This window comes from Dama dama, chromosome 12 (genome assembly GCF_033118175.1).
Source record: "Dama dama isolate Ldn47 chromosome 12, ASM3311817v1, whole genome shotgun sequence".
Lineage (NCBI taxonomy): Eukaryota > Metazoa > Chordata > Mammalia > Artiodactyla > Cervidae > Dama > Dama dama.
Window position 1 is genome coordinate 85,814,211 of NC_083692.1, and position 18,410 is coordinate 85,832,620.

Here is an 18,410-nt window from a genome sequence, read left to right on the forward strand (position 1 = left end):
TTGTACAATTTTTTCAGGTTGTATGTACAAAAAAATTCAGGATGAGATAATGATGTAGAAGACAACATGCAAAAACAAAGATATTATAGAATTAAGATTATGAATGACTTTTTTTTAAAAAAGTTATTTACTTTTATTTCTTGGCTTTGCAGCACGGCCATGTGAGATTTTAGTTCCCTGACCAAGGATTGAACTCACACCCCTTGCATTGGAAGCATGGAGTCTTAACCACTAGACCACGAGGGAAGTCCCCATGAATGCCTTTTTTAAATCACCTAAAATATTAAACAGTGTTTTATATTCAATTTAAATAGTAGTAACATCATTCTTGTGTTACCAAATTTTGAAAACAAACTTATTTTAGAAATTTTGAAATATATAGAAAAGTAGAAACCAAATTTTTTAAATCTGTAAACCTGTGACCCTCAGAGAATTACTCAGTGACATATTAGTATAGTTTTTTGCTTATTAATAATATCTTGAACATTTTCTTATTAGTGAATATTCTTAAAACCATGATTTTTAGATAGTATATTCCATTGTATGTATGTACTATATAAACTGTAAAAACATTCCCCGTTGTTAAACATTGGCTTGTTTCCAAGTTTTTCTATTGCAGATGAAGCTGGGGTGAACAGTGCTGGGCATACATCTTTGACCACATTTTGATTTTTCTTCAAATGGATTCCTTGAAGTTGGGTTACTAGGTCAAAAGTTAGAAACATTTTTTACAGTTAAAACTAGCAAATTTACATACTCCAACAAGTGTACAAGAGCACTTTTTCCGTGCAATTTAGTCACCTTTGGATACATATTTTTTTAATTTAGTTTTTTTTTTTTTCCAATTTCATAGGAGGAAGATTGTACCTTATAGTTTTAATCCATATTCCTTTGAATGCTACTAAACATTTCTTTTCCCAAATTCAAATAGTGATTTGTATTCCTTTTTTGAATTATCTATCCACATCTATTTTCCTGTCATTCTGGGGGATTTTTACTATTTTAATTATTGATTTACTAAAACTTTAAAAAATATTTATATTAAAACTTCTTGTAAAATGACTGTTATTCCGTGCCTCACATGTTTGCTACAGACATTTTCCCTAGCTCATTACTTCTCTTTTTTTAACTGAAAGTTTTAGTTTGAGATACTTGTCTATTTGGGTTTCCCAGCTGGCACTGGTGGTGAAGAACCCGCCTATGAGTACAGGAGACATGAGACATGGTTCAACCCCTGGGTTGGGAAGATCCCCTGGAGGAGGGCATGGCAACCCACTCCAGTACTGTCACCCGGAGAATCCCATGGACAGAGGAGACTGGTGGGCTACTGTCCATAGGGTCGCAAAGAGTCAGACACGACTGAAGTGACTGAGCACTCACACGTGTATATTTACATGTAGCTGTAAGAAATAATGCAGAGAAATTCTGCACACCCTTCACCCAGGTCCCCCAGTGGTTTAAGATCTTATGAACTTACAGTAAAATATCATAATCAGGATATTAACATTGACACAGTCAATATACAGAACATTTCTATCACCACAAAGATCCCTTCTGTTGGCTTTTTTATAGCCACTCTTTTCTCCAGGCCCCAGTCCCTCATTAACCCCTGGCACAATTGTGTTCTACATTTCTATAATTTTGTCTTTTAGGAATTTTGTATAAGTAGAATCATGTAATATGTAAATGTTTGAGATTGTCTAATTTAACTCAGTACAGTTCTCTGCAGACTCACCCCAGTTGTTGTATCAATAACTCCCTCCTTTTCATTGCTGGGTAGTATTTCATGATACAGATGTACCAGGGTTTAACTATTCCACCCATTCTAGGACATGGAGGATTATTTCTAGTTTTTGGCTATTATGAATAAAGCTGTAAAAGAATTCTTATATAGCTCTCTATGTAAACATAAGTCTTCATTTCTCTGGGATAAATGCCCAGGGATGCAATAACTAGATTGTATGGAAGCTGTGTGTTTAGTTTTCAAAGGAACTCTCTCTTTTCCAGAGTGGCCATACCATCTTACATTTCCACCAGGAATATGTAAATAATTGAGTTTCTCTTTATCCTTGGTAGCATTGGTGTTGTCATTTTTTTTTTTCCAGAAATTCTAATGGGTATGTATTATAGGAGTAGCTTAATGGTGGGCTTCCCTGATAGCTCAGTTGGTAAAGAATCTGCCTGCAATACAGCGATTTGATTCCTGGGTCAGGAAGATCCCCTGGAGAAGGGATAGGCTACCCACTCCACTATTCTGACCTGGAGAACTCCATGGACTGTATAGTCCATGGGGTAGCAAAGAGTCGGACACAACTGAGTGACTTTCACTTCACTACGGTGGATTTAATTTGCATTTCCCTTATGGTTAATGATATTCTATATGTCTATCTGCCATTGCTACATCCTCTTCGGTGAAATGTCACTTCATGCATTTTGTCTGTTTTCTCTTTGAATACTTTCTTATTTCCTTTTCTCTTTTTATTTCCTATTGAATTTTGAGAGCTCTTTATGCATGCTAGTTACTAGTCTTTTGTCATATATGCAGACTTTGGTAGAGCACATGTTTTTCATTTTGATGAAGGTCAATTAATCCTTTTATAGATGATGCCTTTGGTGACAAGACTAAGAACTCTGGGTTTAGCCTTATGTCTGGAAAATTTTCTCCAATGTTTCTATCCAAAAGTTTTATAGTTTTACATTTTACTTTTAAGTCCATGATCCATTTTAAATTAATTTTTACATAAGCTATGAGGCTAAGGTTGAGAGTTTGTTTTTAACCTATGAATGTCCAGTTGCTCCAGTACCATATTTTGAGAAGTCTATCTTTCCTCCATTGAATTGCTTTTGTACCTTTGTAAAAAATTATTTAGGTGTATATGTGGAGATCTATCTGTCTATTTCTGGATACTCTATTCTGTTGATCTAATGTTTATCCCTCTTTCAATAGCACACAGGCTTGATTAATGTAGCTATTTAATAAATCTTGAAATTAAGTAGATGAATTCCTCCAATTTTTTCCTTTTTTTTTTTTGGCCATGCCATGAGTAATGTGGGATCTTAGTTCCCTGACCAGGGATTGAACTCATGCCCCCTCCACTGGAAGCATGGAGTCACAACCCCTGGACTGCCAGGGCAGTCCCCCTCCCACTTTTTTCTCATTTAAAATTGTTTTAATTATTCTAGCTTCTTGGCCTTTTCATAGAAATTTTATAAAAACCTTGCCTATGTCTACAAAAAAATCTTTGTGGGGCTTTGATAGGAACTGCATTAAGCTTAGATATTAGTTTAAAAATGAGTGGCATCCTTACCACGCTGAACCTTCCAATCCATTCACACAATCTGTCTCTCCATTTATTTAAATTTTTTTCTTTCACTAGTGTTTTGAGTTTCAGCATACAAGTCTTCTCATATTTTGTTAGATTTGTACTTAAGTATCTCATTTTTTGAACAATTTAAAATGGCATTTTAATTTCAGTGTTCACATGGTTGTTACTAGAATGAAAAATGAAAGTGCTAGTTGCTCAGTTCTGTCTGACTCTTTGCGACTCCATGGACTGCAGCCTCCCAGGAATCCTCTTTCCATGGAATTCTCCAGGCAAGATCACTGCAGTGGGTAGCCATTCTCTTCTCCAGGGGATCTTTCCAACCCAGGGATCAAACTCATATCTCCTGCATAGCAGGCAGATTCTTCACCTTCTGAGCCACCAGGGAAGCCCATATAGAGGTATAACTGATTTTACTATGTGGATCTTGTATACTATAATATTGATGAACTTACTTTTTAATTTTAGGAGGGTTTTTTGGGTAGATTTCCTGGGGTTTTAGGCAGACAAACATGCCATTTGCTAATAGTGCCATTTTTGTTTCTTTCTTCCAATCATTATGCCTTTAATTATCTTTTCCTGCCTTAATACTCTCACTAGAACTTCTGCATTATGTTGACTAAGAGTGATCAAAGTGGAAATACTTGCTGTGTTACTGAAATCTGGGAGAAAGCATTCAGTCTTTCTCCAGTGAGTAAAATGGTAGCTGTAGATTTTCTGTATCGAGTTGAAGTTCCCTTCTCTTCCTTTTTTCTAAGAGTCTTTATCAAGAATGGATGTTGAATTCTGTCAAATGCTTTTCCTGGAATAACTGATAGGACTGAGTGAGTGATTTTTTTCCTTTAGACTTTAAAGTGGATTATAGTAACTGATTTTCAAATGTTGACTTAACCTTGCATCCTGGGAATAATATTCATTTTGCTGTAGTGTATGATTCTTTTTATATAGTGCTGAATTCTATTTGCTAATATTTTGTTAAGGATTTTTTCGTGTATAGTCATGATAAGAACTGATTTGTAGTTTTCTTTTTTTGTACTATTTTTATTTGGTTTTGGTATCAGGGAAATACTAGTTTAATATGTTATGAAAATTCTTTTTGTCCTCTCTGGAAGAGATTGTGTAGAATTGGTGTCAATTCTTTAAATGTTTCATAGGCTTTTCCAGTGAAACCATCTGGGTCTGATGCTTTCTTTTGGGGTGAGTTTTTAAGTTATGAATTCAGTTTCCTTAGTAGTTATAGGATCAGCTACTCAAGTTATCTGTTTCATCTTAAGTAAGCTGTGACAGTTGGTGTTTTGGGGGAATTGGTCTTTTTCATCTAAGTTGTCAAATGTGTGTAGAGTTGTTCTTAGTACTTCCTTATTTTCCTTTTGATCTCTGCAGGGTCTGTATGAAAATTCAATTTCATTCAATTTCATGAAACCTCAATTTCACTCCTGACATTGATAATTCAAGGCTTCTCTCATTTTTTCTTTGTCTTCCTAGTTTTGTAATTTTATTGATTTTTTCAAAGAATCAGCTCTTTGTTTCATTGATTTTTTTCTATTGCTTTTCTGTTTTCAATTCTATTGATTTCTCTTCTTATCCTCATTATTTCCCTTCTTCTTCCATTATGTTCAAAGAAGAAACTCTTTATGATATCAATCTTCAATTCATTGAGGCTTGTTTTATGGCCCAGGATACAGTCTATCATCATATACCAAGCTAATTGTATACCAAGATGTACGTATACCAAGATATATTCTGTTAGGGTGTGAAAAGACTGTGTAATTCTTCTGTTATTGGGTGGAGTGTTCTAAAAATGTCAATGAGATCCTGTTGGTCATTGTTTTCTTCTATATCCTTGCTGATTTTCTGTCTAGTTCTATCACTTGTTGAAAAGGGAATATTGAAGTCTTCAGCTCTAAGTGTGGGTTTGTTTATTTCTCCTCTCAGGTCTGGCACTTGTTACCACATCTATTTTGCAGCTTTGTTGTTGGTGTATATATGTTTAGGACTGCCGTGCTTTCTTGGTAGAAATGTCCTGTTATTACTGTGTAACGTCCCTCTTTGTCCCTAGTAAAATTATTTGCTCTGAAGTTTGCTTTGACATTAATATAGCCATTCTTGCTTTATTTTTATTGCTATTTGCATGGGAGTTATATTTTCTAAAGAGCCTCTTTAAAATGGGAAATAGATGATGAGAATTATAGTTAAATACTTTTAAAAGGTAGACTAAACTTTTAGCTATACATAGAGAAAAGACACAACTGAGTGACTGAACTGAACTGAACTGAAAGAGAAGAATCCAAATGTTCAGAGACCAAGCAGCATTGCTGAATTCACTTATTTTATTCCCAGTGTGCTTTCTTATGGGTGAACAAATTAATAAAAGAATAATGTGTTCTAGTAACTTTGATATGCCTAATTCAAAGCTGGCTTATACCAATCCTCGTAGAACTTATGCCAAAGAACAGAACTATAATCAAAGGTCTTCTCCTAATTTGGATTTTCTGAGGACAATTCTCCCAACCTCTAGAATTTTGCTTGATTCCCTCAGGCCTCACATTCACAAAAGATCTCTTAGATATAAGATTTTAATATTTTTCCAAATGAAATCATATGTGTGCCCACAGAGGCATGCCAACAAGACTGAAAGAGGTTTATCGAACAACTTTAAACTTGTGACCCATTAGTGGACCCACAACTGCTGATTGTGTCCTGTGACTTAATATTTTTACAAATTCTGTAATTATCTTCTAATTAGCACCAGTAAATTTTGTTATGTCTGTTTTTTTGTATTAAAATTGCCAGTTTTAAAAATGTAGATATTTAAAATATGCTTTGATTTTTGTGGCCTCATTCAGATATTTCTTCATTTTTAACTTACTAGGAATCTGAAAAAAAAAAAAAAAAAGCCATTAACAGAGTTTTCTTTTGATGGTTCAGTGAGCTCTGCGTCCTTTGAGTATAGTATACCCTTATCTAGGATGACTGGATTCGTATTAGCTGATTATTTAGGCTTTTACCTAGAAACAGAACTCAAGTATTTTCCACTTGTGCTAGAACAACACTTCTGAAAGAATCAACACTAGAAGGGTTGCTTTCCATCCATGAAACATATGGGGGGGATGCTGATCTACCAACTCAAATAAATAGTTTAATATAACCACAATGTATATCTTGTCCTTTATGTATGTAATAGCAGGCAAGCTTCCCAAAGTAAATACAAATACAAAGTAGCCATTTTATCACCTTTTCTGAAAAGTCAAAATCTTTCTCAAAATCTGCTTAAAAACTGATGCCACAACTGTGTAATATAAATGCAAGCCAAAGACTAAGCCCCAGTCCTTTAAGATGGGATTTGTTGGTGAATTTAGATACTAAAAAAAAAAAAAAAAAAATCCAATCCTCCAAATCATGGAGGCTATAAGAAAATGTCAGGAAAGTTAATGGCCTAACTAACTTGAACACTATCATGGGTTAAAAGACTTTAAAAAAATCAACCATAACACAATGGATGTTCATGCCATTCCACCGTTCACTCACTGGGGTGACAGCCCGAGGCCATACTGTGGTCAAAGAGAAAGGTGGATTATGTGTGGGTCATATGTTACCATCCTCATATTGAGCTTCCCTGATAGCTCAGTTGGGAAAGAATCTGCCTGCAATGCAGGAGATCCCAGTTCGATTCCTGGGTTGGCAAGATCTGCAGGAGAAGGAATATGTTACCTACTCCAGTGTTCTTGGGCTTCCATTGTGGCTCATTTGGTAAAGAATCGGCCTGCAATGCAGGAGACCTGGGTTTGACCCCTCGGTTGGGAAGATCCCCTGGAGAAGGGAAAGGCTACCCACTCCAGTATTCTGGCCTGGAGAATTCCATGGACTTTATAGTCCAAGGGGTCACAGAGAGTCGGACACGACTGAGTGACTTTCACTTTCTTATCCTCATACTGGTGTGGTCTGACAGAGCCATATATAGGTATTACAGTGGAATTCAAGCTTTGAAATCATGGTATATGTAATCAGAATTAACATAGATTTTTGTCTGTTATCCATTGCTATTTTAACAATAAAAGCGGTCCTTCTGAGGCTTAAAAGATAAATATTAAAAGAGCAAATAGATACAGAAATCTCATTAACTGATGACTTAGGATCATTTCTTTCAAACCACTTATACATTCATTTGGAGCAAAGTTTAAACTGTTCTTTTGTTATGATTTAAATAGGTAATACACTCACATGTCTTAAAAATCAAACAAAGAAGTGTGCAATAAGAATACAATATTTAGAAATAAACCTACCCAAGGAGGCAAAAGGCCTGTACTCTAAAAACTGTAAGACTCTGATGAAAGAAATTGAAGATGACACAAACAGATGGAAACATATACCATGTCCTTGGACTGGAAGAATCAATCTTGTTAAAATGACCATACTACCCAAGGCAATCTACAGATTCAGTGCAATTCCTATCAAATTACCAGTGTCATTTTTCACAGAACTAGAATAATTTTAAATTTGTATGGAAACACAAAAGACCCCAAATAGCCAAAACAATTCTGAGAAAGAATGGAGCTACAGTAATTATGCTCTGTCACTTCAGACTATACTACAAAGCTACACTCATCAAAACAGTATGGTAACTGGCACAAAAACAGACACATAGATAAGTGGGACAGGATAGAAAGCCCAGAAATAAACCCACATGCCTGTGGTCAATTAATCTATGACAAGCAAGACAAGAATATATAATGGAGAAAAGACAGTCTCTTCAATAAATTGTACTGGGGAGACTGGGTAGCTACACATAAGATAATGAAATTAGGACATTCTTTTAACAGTTTATACAAAAATAAACTCAAAATGTATTAAATATCTAAATATAAGATGGGATACCATAAAACTCCTAGAGGAAAACATAGGCAGAACACTCTTTGATATAAATCACAGTAATAGTTTTTCAGATCTGTCTCCTGGAGTAATGAAAAGTAAAAACAAACCAATGGGACCTAATTAAACTTAAATGCTTTTGCACAGCAAAAGAAACTGTCAGTACAATAAAAGACAACCTAAACAATGGGAGAAAATATTTGCAAATGATGCGACTGATGGAGATTAATTTCCAAAGTAACCAGACACCTCATAGAGCTCAATGTCAAACAAGCAAAAAAAAACAACCAGACAATCTGATCAAAAAATGGGCAGACCTAAATAGACATGTCTCCAAAGAAGACATACAGATGACCAACAAGCATATGAAAAGATGCTCACTATTTCTATTTATTAGAGAAGTGAAAATCAAAACTACGGTGAGTTATCACCTCATACCAGGCAGAATAGCCATCATCAAAAAATTTACAAACACTCTTTCCCTTCAGCAGGCCACTGAAGATTCTGGTGTTGCCATGGGCTGCTGCCCCGCCCTGTATTACTGGTATGATAAGAACAAGCCATACCTCAAGTCCTGCTTCTGCTGAGGTGTCCCTGATGCTAAGATCCGCATCTTTGACCAGAGGCGAAAGAAGGCAAAGTGAATGAGTTCCCACTCTGTGGCCACATAGTATCAGATGAGTATAAGCAGCTCTCCTCTGATGCTCTGGAGGCTGCCCCTATTTGTGCCAACAAGTACATGGCAAAAAGTTATGGCAAAGATGATTTTCACATCCAAGTGTGGCTCCACCCCTTCCTCATCTGCATCAACAAGATGCTGTCCTGTGCTAGAGCTCATAGGCTCCAGACAGGTATGTGCTGTGACTTTGGAAAGCCCCAGGGCCCGGTCGCCAGGGCCCACACCAGCCAGGTCATAATGTCCATCCACAACAACCTGTAGAACAAAGAGCATGTGACTGAGGCCCTCCACAGGGCCAAGTTCAAGTTCCTTGGCCACCAGAAACCCACATCTCCAAGAAGCAGGGATTTACTAAGTTTAACGTGGATGAATCTGAAAACATGGTGGTAGAAAATCAGCTCATCCCAGATGGCTGTGGGGTCAAATACATGCCGCTGGACAAATGGTGGGCCCTGCACTCATGAGAGACTTGGCAAGGTCCCCTCCTTACTCATGCCCACCAATGAATCCTACTTCCTTACCAAGAAAAAAAAAAATCCACAAACAATAAATGCTGGAGAGTGAAGTGAAAGTTGCTCAGTTGTGCCCGACTCTTTGCAACCCCATGGACTGTCCATAGAATTCTCTAGGCCAGAATACTGGAGTGGGTAGCCTTTCCCTTCTCCAGGGTAGCTCCCCAACCCAGGGATTGAACCCAGGTCTCCCACATTGCAGGTGGATTCTTTACCAGCTGAGCTATCAGGGAAGCCCTGTAAATGCTGGAGAGGGTGTGGAGAAAAGGAGACCCTCCTACACTGTTTGTGGGAATGTACACTGGTACAGCCTGTATGGAAAACAGTGTGAAGGTTTCTTTAAAAACTAAACATTGAGCTACCAAATGATCCAGCAATCCCACTTCTGGGCGTATATCTGGAAAAGACAAAAACTCTAATTTGAAAACACATTCACATATATAAAATAGATAACTAATAAGGACCTGCTGTGTAACACAGAAAACTCTACGCAATATTCTGTAATGACCTGTATGGGGGAAGAATCTAAAAAAGAATGGATATAATGTAGAACTGATTCACTTTGGTGTACACCTAAAACTAACACAACATTGTAAATCAACTAAACTCCAATAAAATATTTTTAAAAAATGAAAAAAAAAAAAAAAAAAAAAAGATGCACCCCAAGGTTCATAGCAGCCCTATTTACAATAGCCAAGACATGTAAGGAACCTAAATGTCCATCAACAGATAAATAGATAAAGAAAGTGTGGTACAGTGAGATATTACTCAGCCATAAAAAATGAAATAATGCCATTTGCAGCAAAATGGATGAATCTGGAGATTACCATCCTAAGTGAAGTCAGAAGACAAATATAAAATTACATTTATATGAGTAATCTAAAAAAAATAATACAAGTAAACTCACTGATAATACAGAAACACACTCACAGACATAGAAAAGAAATTTATGGTTACTAAAGGCTAACAAGGGGAAGGGATAAATTGGGAGTTCGGAATTAAAAGACATATACTACTATGTATACAATAATAAACAAGGTTCTGTATGGCACAGGCAACTATATTCAATATTTTGTAAAAGCCTATAATGGAAAAGAATCTGAAAAACAATGTATGTGCATATATATATATGGAATTGCCATGCCTTCCTCCAGGGGAGTTTCCTGACCCAGGGACTGAACCTTCGTCTCTTACATCTTCTGCATTGGCAGGTGGGTTCTTTACCACTAGCGCCACCTGGGAAGCCCCATGTTTATACACATACATACATATATACACACACACGTATATATGAATTACTTTTCTGTACACCTGAAGCTAACACAATATTGTAAGTCAACTACACGTTAATTAAATGAAATTTAAAAATAAAAAGGCATGCAATAAAAACTTTCATCCCCATTGCATCCTCCAATCACTCAGTTCCTATGTGTTACCCTACTGATACACTTGTACTTTTTAAATTACTTCTAAGACGCCATTTTGTAAATATGAATGTATCACAACTTCCCTCCCTTTTTACACAAAAGGTATCATGAAGAGCATGATCTCTAAAGCCAGACTGCCCATGTTCAAACCCCAGTTCTTCCACAGATCAGCTGTGTCTTTAAGCAAGTTTCATAACCTCTTAGTGTCTCAGTTTCCTCAGCTGTATAATGAGGATAAGAGTGGCCACTGTCTCCTCCAGTTATTTGCGGATCAGATGAACAAACACATGCACAAAGCACTTAGAACCGGGCCTGGTGCACTGTGAGCCGTCTACATGTGATGTGTGGTGTTGCAGGATCAGAGGTCTAAGTGCGCGGGCTCTGGAGTGAGACTGCCCGAGGTCAAATCTTAACTTCCTCACATGTGAAGTGTAAAAAATAATAGTACTTACCCTCACAGGGTTGTTGTGAGATTGAAATGGACAGTGCCTCACACTGGGTAAGCATGGCTGTATTTCATCAAATCCAAAATGCCATGTATTCTAAGACATGTCATTATTTTATGGACTAGGAAAGGAAAAAAATTCCAATTAAATTATGACACACCTTTGACTACAACACATCCTCATTTCAAGTGCATCACAAAGTGAAAAAATGCACATCTTAGAATTGATGAAATAAGGGATACAAGTGTTAGCTATTACACTCTTATTTTCACTTAAAAATACAACTTGGATATCACTCTGTATCGGTACAAAGGCTTCTCTTTTTTTTTTAAGTGGCTATATAGTAATCCATTGTGTGGTTGAGCCATAAATTATTTAACCGATCTCCTATTAGTTTCCAGTCTATTGCTGTTACAAACAATACCGCAATGAATAACCTTGTAGACATGTCATTTTGCAAGCCTGCTAGTCTATCTGTAGGATAAATTCCCGAATTGGCATTGCTGGGTCAAAGAGTACACATATTTGCAACGTTGGCAGGTATTCTAAGCTCCAGTTTAAATGGCCAGGTTACTTTCAGCTAAGGAATCGTGGATTGAGGCCATTTGAAAAGGATCAACCTCATGGAAGCGGAGAGCAGGATGACAAGAGTCACAGCACACAGGAATGGGAGAAAGGAAATTTTTGTATGCTGCTGGTGGCCACCTAAATGGGTCAGACTTTTTGAAAGACATTTTGGCTCTATCTTTTAAATTCTCATTCTGGGAAACTATCTCACTGAAATTCTAGCACAAGTTGCAAAAACATGTGTAACAATTATGGCAAGAATGGAGAAACAGTGCAAAATGCTTACTCTATAAACTCATCAAAATCTCACAGTGCTATAAGTCTGGGCTAATTCTTCCCATTCTACAGACACGGACACTTGAGATGGAGGAGAAGGCTGCAGAGAGAGGATGGTACTCAGGCAGCCTGCTCCTAATCTGTGCTCTTAGTATTATACAAGTAGACTCTTTGAAATAGTTAAAAGAAAAAAAATAAAAGACACCTGAAAGTCCCAGAGTGAATTAGTTAATATTATTATGGTGGTGGGGGGGGAATAAATTAGGAATTTGGGATTAACATTTACATATTACTACAAATATAATAGGTAACCAACAAAGACTTACTGTATAGCACAGAGAACTATACTCAATATTTTGTAATAAACTACAGGTGGAAAGAATATGAAAAAGAATATATAACTGGATTCACTTTTCTGTACACCTGAAACTAATATAACGTTGTAAATCAATTATATGTCAATAATATATATATTACAAATTTACACTTTAGGAAACTGTATAACCATGATAAAGAATGAAGTAAACCTTTATACAGCAACCTTAACTCATGTCTACAAGGTACTGTCTTAAAAAAATTAACACAGTCTGAGTACACTCCAATAGATGCCAATAGTCATGTATCAATCTGACAGGTAGATAATAAAAGGTCTAGAACAGGATCTAGTGCTTGATGATCTGAGGTGGGGTTGATGTAATAACAGAAATAAAGTGCACAATAAATGTAACGCGCTTGAATCATCCTGAAACCACCCCATCACTCCGTTTTGTCTTCCATAGAACTGGTCCCTGGTGGCAAAAACGTTGGGGACTGCTGGTCTAGAAGGATAATTCAACAACTAAGGGTATTTTCTCCAAATCCCCCTGATTATGAGCAAGTAGTAGAGATTTCACTTTGTATACTTCCAAATTATTTTAATCGTTTCACTGAGCCTATTGTTACTAAGAGCTCATTTAACTCCAGACAAAATGTTACTTCATCCCTGCACCAGTGTCATCAGAAACACCAAGAAATGATTGGGTATACAAGGCCACTATGGACCCTGTGAGTTAAAAAGAAAAAAGAACCCACATTTAGAGAAATATAGCACTGACCCGCACAACGTAAGAGATTCAGGTTCGATCCTTGGGTTGGGAAGTCACAACTTAGTGACTGAACAAGGACAATTACTTCGGAAATGACTCAGCACAATCTTCTACTAAAGTCACTTATCAAATACTGTGCTGTTGTGCGCTGGGCTCAGTCGCTCGGTTGTGTCTGACTTTTTGCAACCCCGTAGACTGTAGTCCGCCAGACTCCTCTGTCCATGGGATTTTTTTCCAGGCAAGAATACTGGAGTGGGTTGCCATTTCCTCCTCCAGGGGATCTTGGACCCAAGGATTGGACTGCATCTCTTGTGTCTCCTGCATTGGCAGGCAGAGTCTTTACCACTGAGCTCACCGGGGAAGCCCTTATCAAATACTAATATCAAATATTAATAGTCTTTAAATAACTAAAAGACAGTTCAATTTCCTTTAGCACTTTTTTGTATTGTTTCCTCCATTTTTAAGTTCTTTGACTCCCTAGAATCTTCCTGAGCTCACTTAAATTTCTCTCTCACCAGATACCAATTAAAGTAAAATTTAAGATCTCTTACATCAGGATGTGCAAGGGACGGCGGGGGGGGGGGGGGGGGGGGGGGGGTGTGGTGTCTATGAATGATCCTAAAGGGATTTCCTTTTTTGAAAGGTCCAGTCTAGGCTGAGATGGTGGAGTAGGTCTGGGCACCCAGAGCAAAGTCACTGATGATTTCAGGAGAGGGAATACCCTGGTGGCCCAGTGGTTTGGGCTCTGCAATTCCACTCACACATTTGATTCCTGGTTGGGGAGTTAAGATCCCACAAGGAGAGCCAGGCACAGCTGTCTAAAGAGGGAGGCAGTTTCACCCCCAAGACAGCTCATGAGGGAACCCTGCCCTATCCACTCAGTCCCTCAATGATGGAGGTGGACAATGAGTTCACAGCTGCTCAAGAAAAGAGACTTGCTCTCAAGGAAGAAGGAGAATCACTGAAAAAAAAAAAATGGTTTGATCTTTGGAGAAAGTCATTTGAAATCATAAAAAGGCAATTCTTAAGGAACTCTCTACTAGGAAAGCCAAGAAGAAGACTAAAGTTTCATCTTCTTTAAAGAGCTAGGCTGCCAAGGTTCTCAGCAGGAAGCATCTCTTCCAGCCCACCAGACCCTCTGAGGTTCAAGTTGTTCCACTCACTTGAGGCTCTGGATAAGTTCCCATCAGGAGATCCTAATGTTTCATGCCTCTCTTCTATCACCCTTTTCATACTTCTTCAAGTGGTCAGCTCTCCTTCCTCTTAGCTTCTTTTTTTTGGTTAGATTTTTTTTTTCCCTTTCATTCTTCTATTGAGAGTTTTCCTAGAAAACTCTAGGAAAGAAATATTTTGCCTTCTTTCTTGATCTAAAAATGTGATGTTCACTGTATCCTGGGAACCCTGTTTCACTGTCCTGTCGCTCACTTTCCCATTATTATTCTTTCCTGGTATCTTGCAGGTGACTGGGAGGGGCTCCTGAATTTGTAAACTTCCTTTGTGTCCCGAAGTCAGAGGAATCCGCAGTCTCTGGCCATGGCTGGAGCCCCAAAGTTAGAAGTCATATTTATAGGCTTTACAACAAAAAGGAACAGAATATACCTTCTTATTTGAGATCTTTCCCAGCACAGCTCATCCTGACCGGTGGAGATTTACCACTGATGCTTTGGGGTTTGTGTTTCCTTTCCTTTTTTCCTTACTTTCCTTATTTAACTAAAACATTGTCTTGGTTTTCTTCTGCTTCACAGCAGCACTCAAAATGTCTATTCTTTTCTGCTGTTCTTCCTTCATAATGAAAGCAGCGGGGGTGGGGGCAACTGTGGAGCCTGGAAGAAGCCTGCTTTCTGATTCTGCTTCATTTCAAGAAGATGCTTGCAGATGGGGCGCCCCTCAGGGGTGGTCCATACCTCTCTGCCTTTCTTCTTTCTCCACTGTCCTTGCTTCTTTTGCAAATCTCAGTATTCTACCTCAAGCCATTTGCTCAAGAAGCTCTCTGTGCAGCCTCAGCAACAATGTCTGCTTCCCATGCTTTCCACTGGAACTAAAGCACCTCTTCCTGGTTGTGTCTTTATGTGAAAAAATAACTTCCTGGATTGCGTCACTTCCTGGAGTTGAGCATTTTACTGAACCAACAACTTCCCTATTCAATTTTGTCCTTGTCACTGCCTGTCTTCAGTCCCTGGTTCAAAATTTAAGAGGGTGTTAAGTGTTCTTAACACAAACAGAGGGACATAAAGAAACTTTGAATGGTAAGGGATGTCTATTACCCTAGTGGTTATGGTAAGGGTATCTCAGCCTGTATATGTGTCCAAACTCATAAATTATACACATAATCAATTATACACATGATCAATACACTTTATCAATTATGCCATAATAGACCCTCTTTAAAATAACTCCAATCTTTTGTAATGTTCTGCAATATCGAGGGTTTTTCCCTATGTTTCTCAACCAACTCCTGTTTTTTGGATTTGTGTGTGCACACACATACTCAGCGGGCAAAACTGAAGCATATCTCTGGTGGGTCAAAGGTTGAAGCTCTTGGGCTCCTGTGAAGGATTTGGGGGATACAAATACAGTGGTTAAATACAGTGATTACTAGTCACATCAAATAGGTACCTGCCATAGGCCTGAGATCATTTCCTTACATCTTAGTCTTGCTATTTGCTGTAAGTGTTCTCTCAGCCTTGATTTCTGTATAAGTTAGTTGGGCATAAAAATAGTTCCCATATTTTATCAGTGTTTTTTTATCACTTAGAATTTTTCATTTTGTACTTATTGAAAGTGCTCTTTTAGACTTGTGTTTTTATCATTCATCTGTCTTGTACACACATTAAAAAAAGAAAAATTGGTTGTGGCATCACTAAAACTTGTCCACATTTAGAGTCTAGCCCTTCTGAGTCATCATTGCTGTCTGTTTTTCTGCATGAGGTTATCTTCTGAGCTCTGAGAAGTTGAAGAGATAGCTTTTCTTAAAAGGATACTTCACTAGTCAATAGTCTTTGGAATTTTCTTTTCAACCACTGACACTAATTTTGCAAGTGCAGGCAATAAAACTGCCTCAGGACTCCTGCCTGGCCAATATAAGACACATCTCAATATCGGAGAACTAAAATGGGAAACATGAGAGTTTTTGAACTGGAGTAGTATGGAATGTATTTTTCATCATGTGCTGTAATGATTAATAACCTGCCTATTGTTTCTTCATAATGTTTTGTGATGAAGATCATTTTTTTTTTTTTTTTTTTTTAGGTTTGGAAACTCAACCTCAGAAAGGTAAGGTAACCTATGAAAGCACTGGGAGGAAAAGTTAGCACCTAGCTGTGTCTGACCAAGCCACCCCCTCTCTATGCTCCTGCCTCTTGCATCCTGCTCCATCTGTCTGACATTTCAAAGCCTCTTATTTTGCCCTTGGAGGTTAACTGATCTTGGGGCATTCTGTTTCTCTGGGCCACGCCAGTTTGGGGGGCAGAGGGTGTAACTGCATCATAAATAACGTGAATAAATCAATGTTGCTCTGACGCCTCTACCACAGAACTACAGAAATCCCAGAGGCTCTCATACCCCTCCCGAATATCCAGGTGGGTCTCATATGCCCTTCTCAGTCAGTCCCCAGGGTCTTAACTCAGTAGGCTGCCTTTACCCCATTTGTCCTTCTGTGGGCCAAAGGTCACTGGCCAGAACTACCACAGGGAGGACCTCCCATCTACTCTAAATACCCTCCAAGTGGGACTCTAATTTTTGTTCCCTGTTCTCAGAACTGGGTCCTTGTACCAAGTTTGTGGGTTGGGTATCTCTCTTGAAAGAGGCTCTCTGATCTAACCTCTATGGAAACTGATTCTCTTCGCTTCAATCATTCTGTCTATGGCCTACCCACAACCCCCAACTTTCCAGACATGGTCAGATGCCTAGGAATTCACAGCTGTGGCAGCTTAAGGCTAAGCTCTAGATTGAAAGACCCCAAGACACAAACCCTGTCTCCCTGTATTAGTTTTCTGTTGCTATGGTAACAAATCACCACAAATGTACTGGCTTAAAACAGCACACTTACTGTCTCACAGTTCTGTAGGTCAGAAGTCCAAGGAGTCTTGGTTGAGTTCTCTGCTTGTGGTTTTTATAAGGCTGAAATTAAAGTGTCAGGACTAGGCTCTTGTCTGAAGGCTCTGGGGGAGAATCCACTTCCAGGCTCTTTCAGGTTGTTGATAGAATTCAGTTTCTCATGGTTGTAGGACTGAGGTCCCTGTTTGCTCTCAGCTGGGGGCTGGTCTTTGGTTCTACATGCTGCCTTATTCCTTCTCATGCTTTCCATGTACCCCCTCCACCACCCCTACAGTAAGTCAGTTGCCTTCTCATGCTTTGAGTCTCCAACTTCCTCATCTTCCTCCTCTGATTCCAGCATGATAAAGTGCTCTAACTTTAAGGGCTCATGTGATTAGATTGGCCTCACCCAAGTAATACATGACATCTCCCTATAATCATAAGATCCAAAACCTTGATTACATCTGTGAAGTTGCTTACCATGTAACAAAACATATTTATAGGTTTCAGGGATAAGTGCACGGTTATTTTTGGTGGGGGGCATGATTTGGCCTACCATACCCCTAATTAGTTTGGAATCTCCTTGCAGAGTGGGGGCAGTAAACAACCCTAACCTTGCAGGCACCTAATAAATTCTGTTGCTCAGAGGACTTGGAGGCCTTTTGTCTAACAAAGAAGATTAAAGAGAAGAGTTCAAATTCTAAAGAATTTTAAAAGTTCTTTACTCAAAAATTATAGGGGAAGACATACTACCTCCTTGTGGGCGGAAAATGCCTTTAAGTCAGTGGCTCTGGCTGGTGGCACTCCTAAAGCTTGGTGTGAGAGAGGCTATGGATACCGTCTGCTGTTTCTGGGTTGGACAGAGCAGATGGCCAAGCTCCTGTTGGTGATCAGACTGGGCAGAGTGGGTTTGTTCAGGGGCAGGAAGCTGGCCTTAGAGATGCCGGCTTTTCCCAGGCTGGCTTTCAGCCAGTGCCTTGGAAAATCTTGGACGGAGAGGCTGTGTGAAAACAAATTCACATGCGTTTGGTCAGGAACGCTTTGTGCTGGGGACTTAAACATTCTGGACCGCCCTGAGCCTCACAGAAACCCACCAGTAGCCTGTAGGGGCCCCATTTTACAAATGAGGAAACTCAGATTCTGAGAGGTTAAATGACGGGCTCAAAGTCATGCAGTGAGGACACAGAGGCA

The 18,410-nt window shown here is 38.6% G+C and overlaps 1 pseudogene; it reads left to right on the forward strand.

Annotated features, from left to right (window-relative positions):
• Positions 1 to 8,707: 8,707 nt before the first annotated feature.
• LOC133067432 (large ribosomal subunit protein uL16-like) lies at positions 8,708 to 9,335 on the forward strand (annotated as a pseudogene).
• Positions 9,336 to 18,410: the final 9,075 nt, after the last annotated feature.